We start from the raw sequence: 14,053 nt of genomic DNA, 5'->3' as shown, positions 1-14,053 counted from the left end.
GTGTAGCTTCAACATAAATCAATTCTGTTTGACAAAAATGTCGATATTAACTGTAATGATCTCTGTCTTTCATAGCAGAATACTGAAGGGGGCACTTATGATGGACTCATTTACCCCCCTAAAATCACATTGTGAAGTACCTGTTTTTTCTTGGTATCTTTATTTCTCTACAAAAACACGTTCAACGAGGGTTAAAGTTATTGTTCTGATTCCAGTGGGCACTAATTCGCTAAGTACCATGAGTCAGGCACTCCTAATTCAATCATGAACTCAAACCCTCAAATTGAGATTGATAACACTGCTGTACACTGCAAATGATGTGCTCGTTTGGAAAACCACAGCAAATTTCCAGATATTTCACCCAGCTTCTGAGACTTGTACTGGTCACAGAAAGTCTGTTAGGGCTCATTTGTAAGTTTGTCACCTCCATGGGTGGTCTAAAGTTCATTTTTTATGTTTGGTGTTTGCGCAGTGTTAGAGCACTTTGTTTTTCTTGCATGTCTTTCGCTGCTCTCAAAAACGAGTAGACTGGTAGTGTTTTCTTTTGCACAGCTATTTTTCTGAGTAACAAATGTCTGTTTTCAAAAATGTTCCTTTATAATGTCAGCCTCATTCTCCCCACATAAAATGCAGTCTGTTGGCATAGCCTTTACACATATGTTGACAGCACAGAATTTATTTAACTTTTTGACAGCCTGTTTCAAGTAGTGCACAGATATTTCTGTCTAAATTGCTTGTGTTTTTGTCTGTAATATAATGGTACGTTTACACAACAACAATGTACTAAAAACTGAAAAGTTTTTCCTTTGTACAGACAACAACTTTGTCAAAATCATCCATATGAAAATTATTTAGGACTGTAGTTGGCATTGTTGCCTTGTAAAGAAACACTACGTACCTATAGACTGAACATGTAAGTTGAAAACGGTGTCATGTAAGCGGCCCCAGTTAAAGGTGCAATAGGTGATTCTCTACAGAAACATTTTTTGTTATAATGGTTGAAAGTTTCCTCATATCCTGATAGCAATCACTATGTTAAACGGTCTAAGATCCCGTATACGTGGAGACGCGTTTGGCTAGCCTGACTTCGTCATACTCATATTCTAGGCAGAATGTGAGTCTGATACTGCTCCATTGCACTTGAATTATGGGGCGTGTCTTAACCGAACCAGTAAAAAAAAAAAACTCTGCACTCAATTGGATAGACCTACAACCAATCAGAGCAACGCAGTAAGTGACGTATGTTGAACTTGTACTTAAACTTTTGCCGAATCCCGTTGGAAGGACGGCAAACACATCTTTCCCATCGACAAATGCCTTGATTGCGGTTCTTTGTTCGTCTTTTAAAATTAATGCGCTGTCGATTTCTTTTATTACAGACGTGATAGCGGAATCTAAACATCTTACTTCTCCAGCTGCAGTCATCGTTGGTGAAAACCAATTCAACCCAAGCGCTCTTTGATGACGTGGGTGGTTACGTAACCGCAGATAGCCTGTCCATCATCGATTAAAGCCCGCCCTGGCAATTTGATTGGCTCGGCCTTCTGGGAGCCGAGCATAATTACTACACAACGGATCGAGTCCAGACCGAACTTCCCGTCCAAAAAATGCTGTGGGCGGGGTTCGGGCTGGCACCCAGGCTAGCGTTTGGCTGTATACGTATAAAAATTTTGCATCCTGTCGGCATTTCGTCCAGACGAATCCAAAGGTTCCAGAGTGGACAAATCTGAAAATGACACCCTTGCGTTTTCGTGTGTGTACAGCCAATCCGTATATTTTGTAAAACAATTATGTCATCACCCCATGTTTCAACCCTGGTCAGACACTGCTACGTCACGTAACAGCAACAACAATGGCAGACTACATGCTTGTGCTCGTGCTACAGAAGCTACTAAGCCTATTAGCTTTACTAAAGTAAAGCTTTATTACTAAGCTTTACTATAGTTTGTATACAGCGCGCAAGGTTTATTCGCATGCTCCAAGTCTTCTCCGTTTTAGTGTATCTCTGTGGAATAATTACAGCGCCACATATTGGTGTGGCATGTATACTACATCGTTTTGAGTCTGTTTCAGTGGTTTCATGTGTACGCAGATATTTCTTGATATATTCTTCAACACCGTGTTTATGGCCTTTTTTTAGAACGAGGGGAAAAAAAAGATTGGATGGGGAAAGCTCTGGCTTCGTATGGATGTGGCCTAAATTAATTTTTATGAATACATATCGTCTGTGGAAGGCGTAGGACCATAAAAATGTTCATCCAATCATTATATTTGGTCCGAAGGAAATAATACGATGTCCTATCTGCCTATCAGTGTATGTTTTTAGACATCATACTTCATCAGCGCGTTTCATGCTATGCCGAGTTTGAGTAGACAGATGTCAGTCACGGAGCACCACAAACAAACAGCAGCCATCTTTTACAGTTCCTACCGAATCAAAAGAACGAGCTTATGCTGCGTTCACGTCATAAATACCGTAATTAAGAGATGGTAATCCATGACGCTCTACCCGGAGCTGTTCATGTCCTCAGACTCTGAAATATGCGTTTCCATGTCAACAGTATCAACACCGAAATGAATCTGCAGCAGTCAGGTACTAGCCCTCTAAGTTGTTTATGTTCATTATTATTGTAATGTTATGTGCTTTGAGACATGAAGTAGTTTAATGCCATCCCTTGTGACGCTTTGCCTAGAGCAGCTGTGTGTGTGTGTGCCTTCATGTGTTTTGGAGGAGGAGTGGCTTTGGAGACGCTCTGAAGGCAGGGTGGGATCTTAAGCTTTGAAAGCTAGCTCGCTATTGTTAGCTTCTCTGAAAATGTCCTATTGCACCTTTAAAGAATTCAAGCAGTTTTTTTAGGATGTGTTTCAAACCGATTTTTTTGCCTTTCCAATTTTCCTTGGCATATTATATTCTTTATAAACTAATATTTCTCATTATGGAACCGTTTTATTAGCATTCGAAACTGTGTTTGGATACAGTTTCATAAATGACACAGGAATGATTTTAGAGATTCTCTATCCCAGACAATCTGAGGATAAAAAATATCTAATTTTGGTAAAATGACGTTAGTGGAAGCAGCTGTTTAGGGAGGGATTCCTGTTGTCATTGAGGCCAGGCCATGTTGACATGGTTTCTCAGGAAACTAGGTGAGACGGGGCACTTGGATGCATGTTGAAGGGTCGTTGCGACATGATTATACTGTCAACCAGGGTCTTGTACGATTTCAAACAAGGACAGAAATTCACAGAGGTCAGTGTTTGTCCCAGAGAATCAGTTGGGTGAATTGTATTGAGTGTATGATAAAGATTCATGGCATGCTTTTATTTATTGTCAAACAAAGCATCTCAGTGTACACTGATGATGCGAAGAATGGACTGTAAGCGCATGTTTTTTCTTAACATCTGTTGCTAGTTTTGTTGCACTGATTTGCTCTGTAGATAATTTTCCATTTTGTTTTTTCTTTTTTTTTTTTTTTTTTTCATTTTTGTTGTCTAGTCATGGAGGTTTGTCTGGGCATCAGAATGGCTTGCATTATTGTAGACTGTTCTCAAAAATGTTGCCCCCTTGTGTGCATAGTTCAAACCACACTGCTGGTGCCTGCAATGTGCTTTTCTTCTGTCTTTTCCACACTTGGAAGTTTGATCGCAAGCAGTAAAATAAAAGCTGTGGTCCTTAAAATCCATCCATGTAAGGAATTTGGAATTATGCCTGGGATTTTTAACTCAGGGAGTTTACGTTATTTATTCTAACATGATTGTTTGGGTTTTTGGATTTCGTTGCCCCTGCTGTGGAGGAAATTGCTCTCTCGCCTGCTGGTTTGAAAATAGAAAATAATTTTTTTAAAGAAAATCAAAGTAAAACTATGATTTTTTTTTTTTTTTAGTTGTTGTTGAACCCTTTCAATCCCAATTATCTCTTAAGTCTGCGGTTCTCATCCTGTGTTGCACGTAAATAAACATTTGAGGGGTAAGAGAGGTGAAACATTCAATGCTCTGAGATAACAATCAGTGAAATTGGAGCTCTTATCAGCAGCGTCCAGACATTTACAGTTTGTGTGCGTGTCTGCATGTGAGTGCATGCATGCATGTCTGCCTCTGCCTGTCAGTCATTTTCTGTGTTTCTGTGGCAATTATTGTTGTTATTGTTATTTTATTTTTGAGATAATAAAAAGTCTAGTCATTCTCCACTAATTAACATTTTACTATGTTCAATTACCCATGGACCACAAAATAATTACTGATATTGTTCTTAAAGGGATCGTTCACCCACCCAAAAATGTTCCTAAAAAAATGTACATGAAAAATTCCTTCTTCTGTGGAACATAAAAGAAGATATTTTGAGAATTGGCTTGGTGTTTTTATTTTTTGTCCATACAGTGAAAGTCAGTGGTAACCAAAATCGGCTGGTTACTAAAATTCTTCAAAATATCTTTATTTGTTTTTAAGAGTAAGAAATTCATACAGGTTTGGAATGACATGAGGGTGAGTAAATGCAATGAAAGTCAATGGTAACCAAAACTATATGGTTACTAACATTCTTCAAAATATCTTCTTTTGTGTTTCAAGAGAAACCCTAAGTCCATACAGGTTTGGAATGACATGAAGTTGAGTAAAGGATGACAGAATTTTCATTTTAGGTGAAGGACTACTTGCATGCAAACAACTTTTTGCCTTTTTGTAAGATAAAAATAAAAATATACAGTCATGCAGAGTATTTAATAATTAGCAACCTAATTTCCGAATTACTTTAAATTACTGAATTACTTTATCATATAAAGTGACCGTGTCTCTTCAGAAAACTTGGACTAAACCTGTCAATTCATATGGATTAGTTTTACGAACTTTTTGAAGCGTTAGTTGGTAGTTGTGTAGCTGTCAATGGAGGGACAGAGATTACATTAAAATATCTTAATTTGTGTTCTGAAGATGAATGAAAGTCTTACGGGTTTGGAACGACATGAGGGTGAGTAATTAATAACAGAATTTTCATTTTTGGGTGAAATATCCCTTTAAGTGATGTGGCACTAGTATGGTATTTGTTGCGTCTTTGAGGGCTTTACATGTGAACAGCTATCTAAACTGTAAAAATGCAAAAAGTGTAAATAGCAAGTGTTTACGGCCCCAAAACTTATGGCTCCAACTTATGGTCAAGTTGATTGTCTCTTTTGTTGTCTGAATGCTCATTTGGATGTTTACAGTTTAAGATCAACTACAAAATAGCTGCAAAATGGCAACAAAGTACTATTTGTCCTTTGAGTATATCAGACTTGCTAAAAGTAGGCTTTTAGTGCGATCGGTAGTGATGTAAACTCCCTCCTTTTTCTCCTCCCTTGTTAGGAATTCCCTAATGGTTCCTGTCATCTAGCCATAGTGCTTGTTTCCTCTTTCTCATCCAGCCAGAAGTGAAGTTTACCTGCCCGCTCTTCTAATCTATATTGTGCACTTCTAACCCAGAGAGAAAGGACAGTATCCCTTCTGTCCTCCATATCTCTCAACCTCTTTAGTGCTCCTTTTATCAATGTAAAATAATTATCCTGAAGAAACATGACTGAGGTACAAGATGGGTCAGGCAGAGCATCACTCTTCTCTTCTCCTGTGCCAGCCTGAGCCTTGGCAGCCTCACTAACCATACATAAAGGAATTTCTCAGAGAACTTTATATCAGTTTCAGTGTTTACCCCCCCCCCCCCCCCCCCCCTCCCAACCATCCATCCGCATCTACCAGCACTACCAGCTACCAGATGCCAGGCATTCCACTTTAAGGTTACAGGAGACAAAGGTTAGGCTCCATCACCCGAATAATATGTCACGTTGAAACTAAGCCAAGTGCCAGGGCCTTGTTGTGATATAGCGATAGAGAGGAAAAGAGATTCAGGGTTCATTTACAAAAAAATGCCAATACTGTCATCATTTACTGTAAAAAAAAAAAAAAAAAAAAATGTTTTATGCTCACTTATTTGATCAAAAATACATTAAAAACTAATATTGTAAAGGTGTATATGTCTTTCTTATTTCTGATGAACACAATCTGAGATATATTAATAAATATCCTGACGCATCCGAGCTTTATAATGGTAGTGAGCGAGACCAACAAGTATGAAGCTGAAGAAAGTGCCTCCATCCATATCCATCCATCCATCATAAACGTACTCCACACGGCTCCGTGGGGTTAATAAAGGCCTTCTGAAGCGAAGCGATGCGTTTGTGTAAAAAATATCCATATTAAACAAGTTATGAAGTAAAATATCTAGCTTCCGCCAGACTGTATTCAACTTACGAAGAAAGTTGAATAAGGAAGGCGGTCTGGCAGAAGCTAGATATTTTACTTCATAACTTATTTAATATGGATATTTTTTACACAAACGCATCACTTCACTTCAGAAGGCCTTTATTAACCACCCGGAGCCATGTGGAATATGTTTATGATGGATGGATGTAGATGGAGGCACTTTCTTCAGCTTCACACTTGTTGGTCTCGCTCACTGCCATTATAAAGCTCGGATGCATCAGGATATTTATTAATATATCTCAGATTGTGTTCATCAGAAAGAAGAAAGTCAAATACACCTATATGGCTTGAGGGTGAGTAAAGCCTGGGGTAATTTTCATTTGAAAGTGAACTAATGCTTTAACTCAAGTTTTTAATTTCATTGAACTCAAAATTTTAAGGCAACCAGGTAACTTACTTTTTTAAGTTAAACCAACAATTATTTTTTACACTGAAAAATCAATGCCACTGACATATTTTAAAATAAAATAGTGCAAGTTGCTTTCAGTTAAAACAGCTCAAACATACATTTTAGTCTGGGACTAGCTTAAGCCTAGCGGTGAAACCGGGGGTTAATGATGGTTTTCCATCCTTCTTGATGTTAAGTTGTCATTTTGATAAGTGATATTGTTAATCCTATCTTATTCTATCTTGTATAAATTTAAATGACTGTTCGTGGTTCAGTGGTTGACTAGTGCCTCTTGTGGTGTGGTGGTGCCTTTTCCTCTGTTTCCTCATTCCTAATAGCTCTGCTGAGAGGTAATGGGCTGTGAAAGTGCTTAAGTTCCACCCAAAACATATTAACATACAAGGAGACAGTGGGTCCTTCAGTAAAACACACACAGGCCCACACATGAGCTCTGACTCAGAAAACTGGAGCCTTGGGTGGGGTGTCAACCGTCGCAGGTGTCACAGCTTACTTTTAGCTCCTGGCAGTCGTGTAAAGCAAAACAGCTTTTCTGATGGAATGCTGTGGCATTCAGATTTGTGATGGCTGTTTATTTTTATATACTTCGTTCACGGAACATAACAGGGTGAAAGAGTGGGGAAACTCTTATTACCAGGAGTGTTTCCATGGGTCAATTTCACCTTGTAAAGGCAGGGTGGAGGTGGTGAGGTCAGCTGGTTTGTGAATGAGCTCCAGTGGCAGGCCTTCCCTTCTCCTGCTCCCTAAGTCACTTCACTAAGATGTGTAAAAAAAAAAAATACCCTGACACCTGGGTGTGAATGGCAGCATGCAACTCAAAACCGCATACACAGGATACTATTGATGACATCACAAGAAGACGCACGGAAAACTCATCCCTTCCTCTGTAAAGTCTGTGAAGACTATAAGGGACTCTTTAATGCAAGTAAGAATTTCCGATTCCACATTTGTTGACATTGATGAAGTCATATGATTAATGAGCCCGTATTATGACGGTTGGTTTAGGATCCTCAAAATAGGATAAGCTTTTTTCCTTTAAAGTTGTCAAAAGTGTCTTTCTTACACAAATGTGTCACTCTTTTAAAGCTGATTTTAAGTCAACGATTTTGACTCCATGGCTAACAATTTTCGAGACCCCATGATTTCTTTCCATATCTTTGTGCATTACTAAGGATTAAGGATAGGGTTGTTGTTGTTGTTTTTTTTTTTATTTGTTTGTTTAAAATATTTTAGAGCTTGACATAACTAGAAAAATGTATATTTAATATAAAAATACCAATGGAGATATTAATTTATATCACTTTTCCAGGTCTAGAAATTACACTTTTGTAATCAGAATTATTATTATAAATATAGTTATAACCAAACATATAGAGGGTTTTCCAAGATGGTGGGAATTGTGGTTCTTCAAAGAAAAGAAAAAAAAATATTTTGAGCGGTGAATTAATATAAGACATATTAAGAGTTTAGTTGTTTTGGCTTATTGTAATGCGTGGTTTGTCTTAAGTCCTTGGATGTTTTTTGAGGCATTTTAGTGGACACCAGCCCTTTGGTTGAGAACCACTGTTTTAAAGGAATAGTACACCCATAAATTAACTATATTCTTTTTTAAGTCTGATGCCATGCGTCACCGAACCTGGGTCCAAGGGCTCTATAGCACGGAACACACCAAGCCGACAATCGGACAGTTTTTGTTCATCGACCGACTAAGTTTTCTCAGTGTGTTCCGCACCGTCGCCTGAAGTTGGTCCTCGTTGGCTTTTTTTCGGCCTATTGGACATGTTGAATCGGCGTCTGAGCTTGTTAGTCAGTCGGGCCATCTTATCATTCTGATTGACTGTTCAGCTACTGCCACCTGCTGGTACGGAAAGGCATTTCTTCTTACGCAGGCGCAGCACGGACGTGCTACTTGGTGTCAATCATCGGTTTGGTGTGTCAAGGCAACTTTGGACCCAGACGCTCCCGACGTGAGCCAATCCCGCAGTCTGCTTTCATTGCCACTAGTTTGGTGTTCCGGGCTTATCAGATCCCAAAGCAAACAACAATAGGTGCTAATACTCACGTGTGATGTAATACTACTGAAACATGATTCTAACATTTATATCCATACCAAAATCTCAGCTGGCCAGACAGTAGCTGTTCTTTTATGAATCATTAAAATAATGGTGTCCGGGACACCATGAGCCTGGAGACAACATTACTTAAGCTTAGCTTAAATCTGTGCTATAAATGAATAGTGCTCATAAAAAGCCATCTCACTTGAAAAGGCTTGGACCCAAAAAAAAGAATTCATTATGTCACAACTTAACAAGAAAATACTGCAGAAAGGTGGTATTTAAATTTATGTTAATTTAGTGTCAACTTGGTACCAAAGTACCAGTACTTTCTACATCACTTGAAACATTCAAAATATCTTATTTTTATCTCATTTTTTTAGGTTAACTGTCCCTTTAACAATGACATTGAGTAGTTTCCTCTATCAGCCATAGCAAGGACAGACCATGTCCCAGACATTTCTAAAGACATTAAAGTGATTGAAATCAAGACCTGAAGTGGTTCGTTGAAGGATCCTTGACTATTTACATTGGTTAATGGCATGATCAGCAGCTAAGATTAGTAAGATTATTAAGTTTAGGAGAAAAACCGGGGTCTGTTTTTCCTTTGCTAAGCACTATTCATACTCATTTCAATATCTGATAATCTTTGAGTGACTCTCATTGAGAAAATTGCTTGGATAGATCAAACAAACCGGCAAGGAACACGAAAAGCCATTGCTATTAAAGTTTGTGGCTAATGATGGTCTTCAAAGCCCCCAACCCACTGAGCAGAGCGGTCATTACAAAAATATGCTTGTCCTCATAGGAAACAGTTCACCTGGTCATGAAAACTAAGAGCTTAGTCTCGCCCCACTCCTTTTAATCACGCATACTCAGAGGTAGCCAACAGCACAGTTCAAGAACACAATAGGTTATGTTTATCCAGCACTAATAAAGGTTTGAATTCACACGAAAGCACTAAACCTACTCTTAATGGAATATTTAGGTTCAATTGACAGCATTTTTGCCATAATGTTGATTGCCACAAAAAAAAAGTTTTATTAAAAAAGAAAAGTCGAGGTTATGGCGAGGTGCTTACAATGGAAGCAAATTGAGTCTAACTTGTATTAAACATTAAATGTCCCTTTAAAAGAGAAATGGCATGCATGTGCTTAACTATCATTTTAAGTCTAATTCACACTGCATCGACCTGTGGCGATAGACATGTTCTATTTTGTTGTATAAACATATGCAATGACAATAAAGACCTAAATAACTAACTATGTTACCCCTTTCGGTCTTTTGCCATCGGTAGACACTTGTTTTCGAGTTGCCAATTTACAGTATGTCACTTCTCAGACATCCCACGACGCAACAAACGAATGTCTGAGAAGTGACATACTGTAATCTGGTGATTATCCGAGTTGATTGGCATCTGTTGGTGCAGTGTGAATTAGCCCATAATTTTGCTTCATCGCTATCCGATTTTGTCATGCTAGTTCAAACCCATGAATTGCTGAGCGCAAATGTGTTTTCTTGATCTTTAGGTCCAATTTTCAAAGCCCACCATGTGAACGTAGTGCATGTAAACAGGTCAGTAATTAGCTGCGTGCCTCTTTATTGTCTGTTCCATTACTTACGAGACACACAAACTCAGATTAGCATCTGATAACGCACCTAATATCCAACCATGTCAGGGGCTGCATGGATGGAAGGTATCCAGTGGCTAGTCTTAGCCGTAGCTCCCTCCGAGCACAATGCCCCACTTGTTGCTCCGTCTCCTCTGGCATTATCCAAAGCTATATCAGGCCCTACCCGAGGCTTCAAATCCCCCATTTTTCAATGTGCGCTCAATCTAATCTTGGGTTTTATGATTGGATATTATGATAAAGTTGGTGTTGCAAATTATCTAGAGTTCGTACATGTTGCACAGTGGCTAATTGGAACTGAATGAGCTCATTGTTACTGGGATCAGATGAGGAGGAGAGCGCCGCGATGATGGTTAATTTAGGTCTAGATAACATATTGTAACACTGCATGTTCTTACACACTCATTATCCAAGGTAATGAAAGTATTTTTATTCCAGGAGAATTCAAATTGGGTAATAGGTGCCATTAACTGTACTAATGCGTATCTCCGATTGTAGCCTCAAAATGCTGCTGTACACATTCTGAATTAAGCATTTGTACATATTATCGTAGCAATTCATCCTGGAAAGGTTCCACTTGGGAACTGTTGCTAAGTAGTTCACAGTCTAGATCAGTCAGCCAAGAAATTTAATCTCATCTCATAAAACTGATTGGTTTAATTGGCTGAGAGTCTGGCAAGATTACACAAAAACAGACTTCCACTGTACTTATTGCTGCATACGTGCTTATAATCTCGTGCCGGAACGTTTAGGACAGCAAAATTGAGCCGTTTTGTGAAAGAATGCTTTCGCTGAGGTGAAATCGATGCAGTGTGAGCTCCGCCAGCACAGCCTGAATTTTCCAAAAGGTGCTTTCTGGGAAAGATTTGTCTGTTTGTATGAGTGCAAGCATTTGTTTGCAGATGTTTATGTTGGAGGTGGGAAAACAAGGGCTTAAATGGTTACCGGGAAAAGAGGAGGGGTGCAAATCCATCCCTTTACTCCACCTACCCCACCCCATTCTCTATACTGCTTCCTTATTCTACCCAGTCGCAGACACTTGCTTTTTGTATGGAGGGTGCCAGAGAAACAATCCACTCTCTCTGTTTGGAAAAAAATACTTGCAAGAAAAGAGACTGGGAGCTTCCAGGTGCTTTGCCCTCAGTTAAAAGCCCTGTAAGGAGGTCCTCTTCTTGCCTGGAGTCAGGAGAGCCACTGCCTAGTGAAGTCGAGCACCCTGCCTCTCACATTCTCCCTCTCCCTCTCTCTTTTTCTTTCTCTCTCCCTCCTACTTTCCACCCTGTGAGAGTGCACAGAGATTCAGAAGGTGCGTCTGAAATCTACTTGTATCCAGTCTGGAGACAACACCACAAGGACTTTTTTCCCTTCACTGCGACAAGCACATGGACTTAATTTTCTCCAGAGACAGAAGTAAGAACAAGAACCAGATTGGCACCTGCCATTGAGAACCAGAACTTTCTCTAGAGTTGTATTAGTCCTTTCTGCTCGTATGTAAACACTATTTGACTGCGACCAAGTGCCAAGACATTCCCGAGACTTCCCTATCTGCTGGGTTCCCATCACATCTTCTCGAGTTATTTCTCCAGAGATGACTGTCTGAAGAAGGAACGCTGAAAAGAAACCACCTGACCTGCAGAAGTTACCTGCCTGAGAATTTGAGGTGAAACAGAAGGGTGAGGTAAGTTCATATCTGAATCTTTCATTTTCCTTCCCTCTGGGTGCAGGCATATGTCATCTCTGAAAATGTTTTTCATATCCCATTGCTTCACAGCAATTGAATCCAAATGCAAGACACAGAGAGAGAGAGAGAGAGAGAGAGAGAGAGAGAGAGAGAGAAAAACAGTCGGGTTTACATCTCAATCATGAGACCAACATAATTCTCAGCGCACTGCTACACACAAGGCAGATTAACAGAATGTTTTAGTGCTCTACCCCCATTAATCTCTGCGAAATATGTGGCGTATTTTTCTAAACAGAGCCATGTGGCTGCCATTGCATTTATGCTGATGCTGGTTGTGTGTGTTTGTGCGTGCTTGTGGCTGTATAGGCTGTGTGGTTCAGGTAGTGTGGTAGGTCACACAGCTGTTTTGGAGTTGGAGAGGGAGAGAGTTATATAACTGCAGCAGCCTCGCTCTAACTGACACCTGGGACTGTTTGGTCTGCGCTCTGTTGCGCACCAATGCCACTCACTTAAATTTTAGCTCCACCCACAGTCTTCTAAAGTCCCTGCCTACTTTTCAGCTTCAGAAATTGATGCATTTTGACCTTTTAGACAATCCGCTTCAGGGGTTAAAATGTCACATTAAATCAGCTCGTTTGAAGTCAACATGAAACCAAATTGGTTATTATTATTATTATTACTAAAGTTATTATTATTGCATGTTTTGACCTGACAGACATAGTCCACTTCAGAGGTTAAAATCACACATTTAAATTTGCTTTTTTAAAACCAAAACCAAAATGGACCCTATTTATAATTAATAATAATGATTATGATGATGATGATGATTATCTATTGTTGTTCATAATAATAATTATTATTACTTAACAAACATTCTTTGTCCTGTTTTGAATGATTCCTTGGTGGACATTATTCTGAATTATTCTTTTTAAAAATTGTCTTGCAAAATGTAATGACTTGCTCCACCTACACTGCTGATGTCACAAATACACATTCTTTCAGCCACTCCTCTCCAACCACCTGCCTTTGTTTTCATATATAACGCCCACTTTTTACAGTCCAATCAGTTTTTTATGGATAAAATTAGCCCCGCCTTACACTATATCTTTCTTTAAATAACATAAACAATATGAAATATGACTGTTTAGGTTATGGAAGTAAAATGAGTTGCAAACAGCATTTCATGTTGACCTAAATGGAAAAATCTTGTTTTTTCCAAACTTAAACGCAGCTTCATCAGCAGTAGCTATGTTCTAATATCAGCAACTTTTGTACATAATGTTATGTCATAATATGTCAAAAAAGGTCTAAAAGAGGCTCTTTGTAATGTTTAAGCTTTTCCACACATAATCAACTACTGCACATGGCATGAGCTGCATGCTGCAGTCTTAATTTCAGACGGAGAGCGAGAGAGGACTGTGAGAGAGAAGGGAATGTGCTTTCATAATACATTCTTCACCAAGAGCACTGGGGAATAGTATTCAATAATACTTTTTTCTCGTCTGAGTAGCAGGGCCCAGCTTCTACAGAACTGAAACAGACCCAGTCTGGAAAAGACGACATGCTCTCTTCTAAAAACATTTGGCGCCTCAGCATGATGGCTTTCAGGAGGAGAAGCGGTTTAGGTCTGACTGCGAACCTGTGCATCAGTGCCGTTAGCGCTACCACATTACACAATCCTCCGAAGTGACCTGAACCCCTGAGTGGAAAAAAGAGGTTAGAGAAAAAGTGTCTGAGAAACTCCACAGAGCGAGAGCCCATCATCCTCACACACTTCTGAGTCCTGTGGCTGGAGATGATCCAAAGCTCTAGATGGGATGCAGTCTGTGGTTAGTTTAGAGGACGGGAAAGTCAGCTGTGAAGTATGATGTGATTTTATGATGGATGCGTCTCATCTGGTCCTGTTATCAGGAGATGCAGCAGACGGTGTCCCACCTTTCTGACTGCAATTACAGCGATAGCTTCAATCTACCAAACACCTCACTCCCTCGCA

General features: G+C 39.4%; 1 protein-coding gene across 4 annotated transcripts in view; it reads left to right on the top strand.

Annotated features, from left to right (window-relative positions):
- The window catches only part of col8a2 (collagen, type VIII, alpha 2), a 136,078-nt gene that overhangs the window by 55,966 nt on the left and 66,059 nt on the right, over window positions 1-14,053 (top strand). Inside the window, exon 1 of one of the 4 annotated variants that reach the window (XM_048201485.1) lies at window positions 3,145-3,250. The exons of 1 other annotated variant lie outside the window; for it this stretch is intronic. The gene's annotated coding sequence lies outside the window, so the exon portion shown is untranslated. Of the gene's footprint in view, window positions 1-3,144; window positions 3,251-11,168; window positions 12,058-14,053 lie in introns of those variants that run through there. 2 more of the 4 variants (XM_048201483.1, XM_048201482.1) reach the window with 2 other exon arrangements.

This window comes from Megalobrama amblycephala, linkage group LG9 (genome assembly GCF_018812025.1).
Source record: "Megalobrama amblycephala isolate DHTTF-2021 linkage group LG9, ASM1881202v1, whole genome shotgun sequence".
Classification (NCBI taxonomy): domain Eukaryota; kingdom Metazoa; phylum Chordata; class Actinopteri; order Cypriniformes; family Xenocyprididae; genus Megalobrama; species Megalobrama amblycephala.
This window is presented reverse-complemented; position numbering and strand designations above follow the sequence as displayed.